The sequence below is a fragment of the Trachypithecus francoisi genome, unplaced genomic scaffold (genome assembly GCF_009764315.1).
Source record: "Trachypithecus francoisi isolate TF-2019V2 unplaced genomic scaffold, Tfra_2.0 Lachesis_group11, whole genome shotgun sequence".
NCBI lineage: Eukaryota > Metazoa > Chordata > Mammalia > Primates > Cercopithecidae > Trachypithecus > Trachypithecus francoisi.
Genome location: NW_022681456.1, coordinates 27843313 through 27851261, shown reverse-complemented (window position 1 = coordinate 27851261; position 7949 = coordinate 27843313). Strand labels below are relative to the sequence as shown.

Below are 7949 nucleotides of genomic sequence, written 5' to 3'. Positions count from 1 at the left end.
AACATGGAAACCAAAACTTCTCATAGAAAATAACACACCTGCTCTCTTTGGACATGTCTTAGGAGCCCCTGGAGTCTGGTGGCCTGGGCTCTAGTTTGTTTATACAATTCGTGTCAGAGATCAAGACACTCTTTGAAAACACTTGGAATGCAACTTAAAGATCAACAATCTAGAGCTGAGTGAGTTGAAAGTGGAGTGCCTACAGGCATCTGGTATGTAATGCCAGCTCAGTCCCTAGGTAGCTGGGTGACTTCTTTTTTTTTCAAGTCAGAGTGTCGCATTGTCACCCAGGCTGGAGGGCAATGGCGCCATCTCCGCTCACTGCAACCTCCGCCTCCTGGGTTCAAGTGATTCTCCTGCCTCAGCCTCCTGAGTAGCTGGGATTACAGGCGTGCACCACTATGCCTGGCTACTTTTTGTATTTTTAGTAGAGATGGGGTTTCACCATGTTGGCCATGCTGGTCTCGAATTCCTGACCTCGTGATCCACCTGCCTTGGCCTCCCAAAGTGCTGGGATTACAGGAGTAGCTGGGCGACTTTAAGCCACGTGAGTCATCTCTCTGTGGGATGCAGACAACCTTTAGAACAGTCAGAGCAAAAGGCCAGGCCAGGGATTATCATCAGTTTATATTCCATGCCACATCTCCTCAAAGTCCTTTTTGATTTGCCTCCATGCTGTCCTGCAGGACATTCTTCTAGTTTCTTAAGCGTCTTGGATAAGGGGGGCAGTTTCTTATACCCCTAGCGTGCTGTCACTGTTTTTGCTCCTGGTGAATAACCGCAATGTCTACTATCTAGTCTCTTAGGTGTCTCTTGGGACCACCATTAACCATTGTCAAACACTGAAATCCCTATTGCTTGTTATAGAGCCTGCTTCATATACACAAATACAGTTTATGTTGTTTTCAACCTAAATGTGTAAATCCCTGCCTCATTCTGTACATATCTTTCTGTAACTTGCCCTTTTCACTTAATTCTGTACCTTAGATAATTTTCCATGCTACACATAAACATTGACCTTGTTCTTTATAATGGCTTAATGGCAATCCACTGTATGAATGTCTCAAATGAAAGAATTACAGTGTCAAAGGCTATTTAGGCTTTTTCATTTTTCCCCTTTAAAAAGCAGTGTGGCAAGGGTGCCTGTGTGTGCCTCATCCATTTCTGCAAGTCCTTCACTAGGATGGATTCCTAAAAATGGGGTTACCAGGTTTCAGGGGTGCACATGTAGAATTTTGACAGATACTATCAAGTCACCCCCAAAGTCTGTGCCTACTTACTTATCATATAGTGTGGTATAGTATAATATATCATAGTGTAGTATAGTGTAGCATAATATAGTGAGGCACAGTATAATATAGTGTAGCATAGCATAGTGCAGTATAGTGTAGAATAATATACTATAATATGGTATAAGAGAGTATAATATAGCATAGTGTAGCAGAGTGTTCCAACACACTCTTTATTGTAGTCCTCAGATGACAGGTAGGGTTTTATGTCAAGAATTGAGGAACTTAAGAAGCATATAGCCTAGTGGTCAGGAGCCAGATATTGCATTCAAATCTTAACTCTACCCCTCACAATTTCTGTGACTTTGGGCAAGCCACTTAGTCTTTTGTGACTCAGTTTTCTCAATGAGTTAATATAAAAAAAAAACACTCAGAACAGGTGCTGGCAAGCAGCAAGCAGGGATCCATTGTTTTGTGCCACTGTTATCCCAGTTTCTTTAATCTGTAACACCAGGGGTGTTGGTGTTCTTAATGTGTGAGAAGTCGCAAGTCACATGGGGTGCATGCAATCAGAGAATACATTTCACTAGTAGATTTGTTGAAATAAGTAGTTGATAAATACCTTACATATTTTTACATGGAAACAAATAAATGTATTATGAAGAAGAATGCAAAATTGGCATAAATTTGAAAACATGGAACCTCAAAAATAGAATACCTGTTGAGGGCTGCTATGAACTAGATTCTTCACCCCACTCCCTTTGCAGGTGCTCACTTTGGATTATTCTGGAGTGAAAAGGTCAAATAATGAGAATAATTCATGGTGGTTTGCCTTCTGAAAACTGAGGATCTTCCTGGGTCTAGATTTGCTTTCTTTGGTTTCCAGGTACTAATGTTTTTTCCTTAGCAATGAAATGCAAATTATTCTCATAGAGAGCCAATATTGATGTTTCAGCAAATCAATGACCAGATGTTTTGCTTGAAATTATTTCTAATTAGTGCTGTATAAATGGCTGGAGTTTAAAATAGTCATCTAGGTAATGAGAGTTAGCCTTGATTTCCTATCTTACTGAGTCACTGGGATAGATGGGGCAACCAGGAAAACCCCAGATTTTTAGAATCTTCAGATGTCATTGAAACTTGTACCTCAATTACACTGACCTTCGCTTTCTGCTCTTCTTTCACTCCATCTTCCTATTGTGTCTTTCTTTTTTCACACATGTTTGTCATACTGCAGTCAGTTAAAAATCCAGTTTGTCTTCCTCACCAGCTTTTCAAGGTGAAACAGAGTGGCTTCAAATTTTGGCTTACTTATTTGTGTGAACTTGGGCAAGTTAGCTAATCTCTTGAGGCCTCTATTTGCCTCAGCTGGAAAATGTGGGTCATTTCTTCATCAGGTAGGGATTCTTCTGCTGCAAATACTAGAAAACTCATCCCAAACAGAATTTCCTGGCTCACATGAGTGGAAAGGTTGTGGGTTCTCACTTTAGGCATATTTTGATTCATGACTCAATAGTCACCAGAGGACCCAATTTCTTCCTTTCTGCTGCAATTCCTTAGTTTTGACTCCAATCTCAGGTTTCAAATGGTAGAAAGACAGTTACATTTGCTCCATTCCCCACACATCTTAGGCTTGAATCCTAAAGGAAAGCCAGCCAGACTCTGTCCTGGCATTCCTAGCTGAAGCCTCACTGGGTCTCACTGAAGCTGATTGGGTCTTGTGCCTATCCCTCAACCAATCACTGTGACGAGGGAAATGGGAGGCATTGATTGGCTCAGCCTAGGTCACATGACTCGCCCTTCTCTCAGATGTGGTCTCCACTCAATGTGTTTCCACTGCAGGATAGACGAGAGACTCCCCAACCCCAGCCTGTGAGAAGTTGCTAGAAAAAGATATTTGTTTAAAGGAAAAAGGCAAATGTTTGCTCTCATATCTCTCTGACACGTTTGTAGTGTGGATAATGAGGTGAAATAAAGATTGCTACAACTGCCTAGCAAAAGTGGCGCATGCTGGGGAGTTAACGTCAGTTTTCTGTAAGTGTCTCCTCTCTGGCAATACTTTGGCTATTGCTGCTTTCTTTTTGTTATTTTGAGATTTTGTACGCTTTGCAACAATTCCTCAATTGATACTTCTATCTCTAGTTCCAACTTCTCGTCATAGTTTCAGTCCTGCATCTCCAGTGATTTTTGGTCATTTTGAATTAGTTATGGCAGGGCAACCTACAGATCAACTAATCAAAAACCCAGCTCATCATCTGGATCCTTAAATAAGATCCTCACTCCTGAACGCTTCCCTTCTGCTCTTGGGTCCCATGCATCCCATTAGGTACTAAAATGGCCTTGATCCCATATCCATTTTTATTTTCACTTGATGCTCGGATCTTTAAAACAACCTCCTCACCTTCCTTGTGAGTTCTGGATCACTGAGGATGAAAATCTGGAATCCCACAGTTATAAGTCTTATAAACTGCATGAACTTGAGTAGATAACTTAACCTTCCTAAGCCTCAGCTTCCTCATCTGTAAAATCTTTATTTTTTATTTTTATTTTTTGAGTTGGAGTCTCGCTCTGTCACCCAGGCTGGAGTGCAGTGGCTGGATTTCGGCTCACTGCAAGCCCCGCCTTCCGGGTTCACGCCATCCTCCTGCCTTAGCCTCCCGAGTAGCTGGGACTACAGGCGCCCGCCACCAGGTCTGGCTAATTTTTAAATATTTTTTAGTAGAGACGGAGTTTCCCTGTGTTAGCCAGGATGGTCTCGATCTCCTGACCTTGTGATCCGCCTGACTTGGCCTACCAAAGTGCTGGGATTACAGGCGTGAGCCACTGCGCCCGGCCTAAAATCATTTTTTTTAAACGTATAATTTCAATTTAAATCACACGTCCCTTTGATAAAGGACTCAACCCTTGGAGCAAGGTGTGGGCAGTCAGGTTTGTATGATTTGCTGGGCTAACTACTCTGTACTGTCTCTTCTATCCCATTTGACTCTAGTTTATGATTCACTTCACTTTCTTTCTCTCTCCATTCAGCAGCAGATATTTTTGATTTAGAGAGTGTTGGCCAACTCTATAGAAACACTACTTTCACACCTGTGGAATATCATGTTGCCTGACATTCACTTCTGTAGCACTTCTAATCCTCTCCGGCTCTGGGATATGTAATTATATACACCCCTTCTCAGCTCTAGCTGCTGCAGTCCCACTGCTGGATTGCTTGTCTGTTTCCTCTTTACCTTCCAGTGACCCCTACAGGGTTGTTACCTGGGAGGTGTATTTCTCAATACCGAGGCAAATGCACTAGATGCCATCACAGGCTCATCTGTAGGAGCCAACAGGTGTGTGGTGAGTTACCTGTGGGGCAGGACTTTACTGTGAGTGGCTAAGCAACCCCATATGGGGTGAGTAAGGACTCAGAGTAGAGAGACAGGGAACACACCTGGCTGACCATACTGCATACCTGTTCTGTCCAATATGACAGTCACTAGCCACAGCTACATGTGGTGATTTAAATAAAAAATAATTAAAATTTTTAGTCCTTAATTGTACTAACCACATTTCAAGTGCACAGTAGCCACTTGTAACTAGTGGCTACCACTTTGGACAGGACAGTTACATCATCCCTAGGAAATTCTACTGAATAACACTACTCTGAAGTGGGGAACAGGAGCAGGCATATGCTGTGCTCTCAGCCAAGGCTGCCAGAGAGAAACAAGGGCTCTGACCCCTTAGTCAATATGATGTGGGCTGGGGAAACTGGTTTGATTTCAGAGGTAGACACTGGACATGGCAGTGCAAAGCATCCAAGGAGTGTACAAGTTGAGTTAAGCATCCTTAATGCTATGCAGGGAGGGTGGTCTAGTATTTTTGGCCAACCACAATCTTCAGAGATTCATAGCAGATGGGAGCCCCCAGCAGACAAGCCCTGTACTGAGCACTTAACGTAGATTATTTCATTCAACCTTAAAGGGAGAGAATATTACATTGACTTTATAGATAAGGAAACTGAGCCTCAGAGCAGTGAATCTAACTGCAGGCTCTTAACTGCCCTGTACTGCCTTAATATTGCATTCTGGGGGAGCAGCAGTCTGAGCTCTTGGCGGGGAGTTGGCTTGGATCAAGCAGAGTGGCTCAGACTAGGGCTTGGGCCAGCTCTCCAACTCTCAGAGGACTGAAATGTAAGACAGAGGAGCAGGCTGGAGCAAGGTGGGGATGGGACAGACCTAACTTTGGGGGTGATGCAGGTGTCTCAGGGTGCATGCAGACGTTATAGGTGATACATTCCGCACATCCAAGAACAGGAATGCAAGTCCTCTGAGGGTAGAGCTGTGCAGTAGTGGTTACGAGTGGGCCTTGGGGCCACACAGCCCTTCTCTAAATTCCAGTCTTGCCATTTATTACTTTGCAACAGCTGAGGTGACCTTTCTGTTTCAGTGTTCTCATCTGTAAAATGAATATGATAAAATGGCAATTATTATTATTATTATCTTTGTAGCCTCAGATATAAATACCATCCTTAGCATAAGTAGGCTTTCCATACAAATGGAATGAAATTGAATCCAGTTGTAAGGATTGGAGAATGTAAGCTGAAACAAAGCTCTACCTGGATAAAAAGAGAGACTTCCTCAGGCAGGTACTAGGGCAATGATGACAGTAAGTTAATAATTTACTTCAGGCTCACCAAAATCAGTAGTTTAGTTTTGCTGTTGGAAACCCCAGAGATGTGTCCATTTGCTGTAAAAATGACCATCCCATACCACCATTTTGTGACCATTGGCTTTATCAATATTAAAAATTATATTAGTATTAATTAATTATGAATGAATTACTTGACTCAAGCTAGAAATTGCCAAATTATTGTCCTTTGGGTGGGCGCAACATATTGTATCTGTACACACAGAATAGTTCAGAACCATTTAGTTTAATTCAGTTAAAATCAGTTATTTTGAAAATACTCTGTTTCCGGATATTCAAGCAAAATCTCAAAATAGTTTATCTGTGTAGTCCTAAGAATTGGCACATGGAGGTTCTTCAGGGTTGGCCAGACCCATATTCTGTCTGCTTGATGACACTAGTGGGCTTTTGGTAGAGAGATAGTTTTATCCTGTGTGTGTATATCAAAGTTAAATTTAGGATCAGAGGTATTGTGATCAAAGTCACCACCACTAATAGCATTGTTAACAAATACTATTGGATGTCTGTTATGGATGCTATAACCTTCCCTGCCCAGTACCACATGGCCAACATATAGACTGAATCCTAACTCAGTTCCCAAGTTAAACAAAGACTTCTTTCAGCAAACACATTTCAGAGAGTTTAGTCACTCAGACTGATGAACTCTTTGAGCATTTTACTTCTCAAGAGGCGAGGTTTCTTGCAATGGGTGCCTCAGTTGAGTTCTCCAGGCAAGAGAACTAAGGGCAGAATATAGAAATCCTGCCTTCTGTTGTCTGGTGTGTGTGTGTGTGTTTGTCTGCATGTGCATGGGTGTGATGGAGAGATATACCTGTCCCAGGACTCAGGTTTGGTATCTCCTTGAGTTGCCATCACACAGTCCTGTTATCCTGTGTGACTGTGTAGATAAGCTTTCATGAGGAGCCTAGGCATTTTTTTTTTTTTTTTTACATTTCTCAACTTTTATTGTGGGCCCTTCAAGCATTTTTGCTGCTGGGTTTCGTATTTTCGGACTGTTTCACGGATCCACAGGATGTATCTTGAGACACGGGTGCAGACACCAGGCTGATCAGGCTGCCCACATGGGAAGTCTCCCCAGGAGATGATGCCATAAAGTGTTCTGTTACAGACCAGGAGGCCCCCAGAGTCGAGTCTTTGCCACTCTCTTTTGTGCTGGCACACAACATGTTGTCAGTGATCTTTCCTGGGTAGACTTGATGACACTCCTCATCTGAGCCAAGTTGGATGTTGGCACATTGTAGAGTTTTGGAGTAATTTACCTGGGGGCTGGTGGTGGTGCCCCAGCCAGACACCCGACAGGTGGTGCCAGGGGTTAGGCAGTTGTTGTGGGAAAGGGGCAGGGTTTGGATGTAGCCTGTGAGCTGGACCAGGGACTGTAGCCCCAGAAGCATGATGTCATGGTTGTGGTTCAAGTGGGTGGGGCTTCTCCAGTATGCAGGGTGGGGGATAGAGTAGACAACTTCCCTCACCTGCTCACCAGCTTCCACACGCCGTAGGGCATGCTTGCCTAGGTAAACTTTGAGCCCATCGTTCAGACAGTGTGCGGCAGTGAGGACCCATTTGGGGTCCTCCACAGGACCAGGACTCCTCCACAGAGTAGCCACCCTTGCACTAGTAGGGCTGCCTGCCAGGGCTAAGAGTGGGGGAAGCAGGTGTAGCCACCTGGGAGAAACCCACTGGTCCCATTGGTGTTGAGAACCTTGGAAGACTCCTAGGAGATACCTCCTGACAAGGCCACGGTCAGGGATGTGATCACTAGGGCCAGGGGCCACATGGCTCCAGGATCGGGAGGGAGCGTTGGCATTTTAAAGTCACATTCACTGGTAGGGTGACCCAAAGAAGCAATGCCCCAGTACTGACTTCTGATCCCCTGTCTGAGAACCAGAGTCCTGTCCTGAGATGGAGTATCAACTATGGAACACTGGTTTCCTGTGTTAGTCACCAAGTCATAGCTCACTTTCTTGGCATGCCCTGTTTTGCCTATAGGGGACCTACTCTTGCATCTCTGAAGCTCAATGTTCCTTTTTCCTT

At 43.8% G+C, this 7949-nt stretch overlaps 1 pseudogene; it reads right to left on the bottom strand.

Annotated features, from left to right (window-relative positions):
* Window positions 1-6848: 6848 nt before the first annotated feature.
* Window positions 6849-7692, bottom strand: LOC117089486 (annotated as a pseudogene).
* Between the last annotated feature and the right edge of the window lie 257 nt (window positions 7693-7949).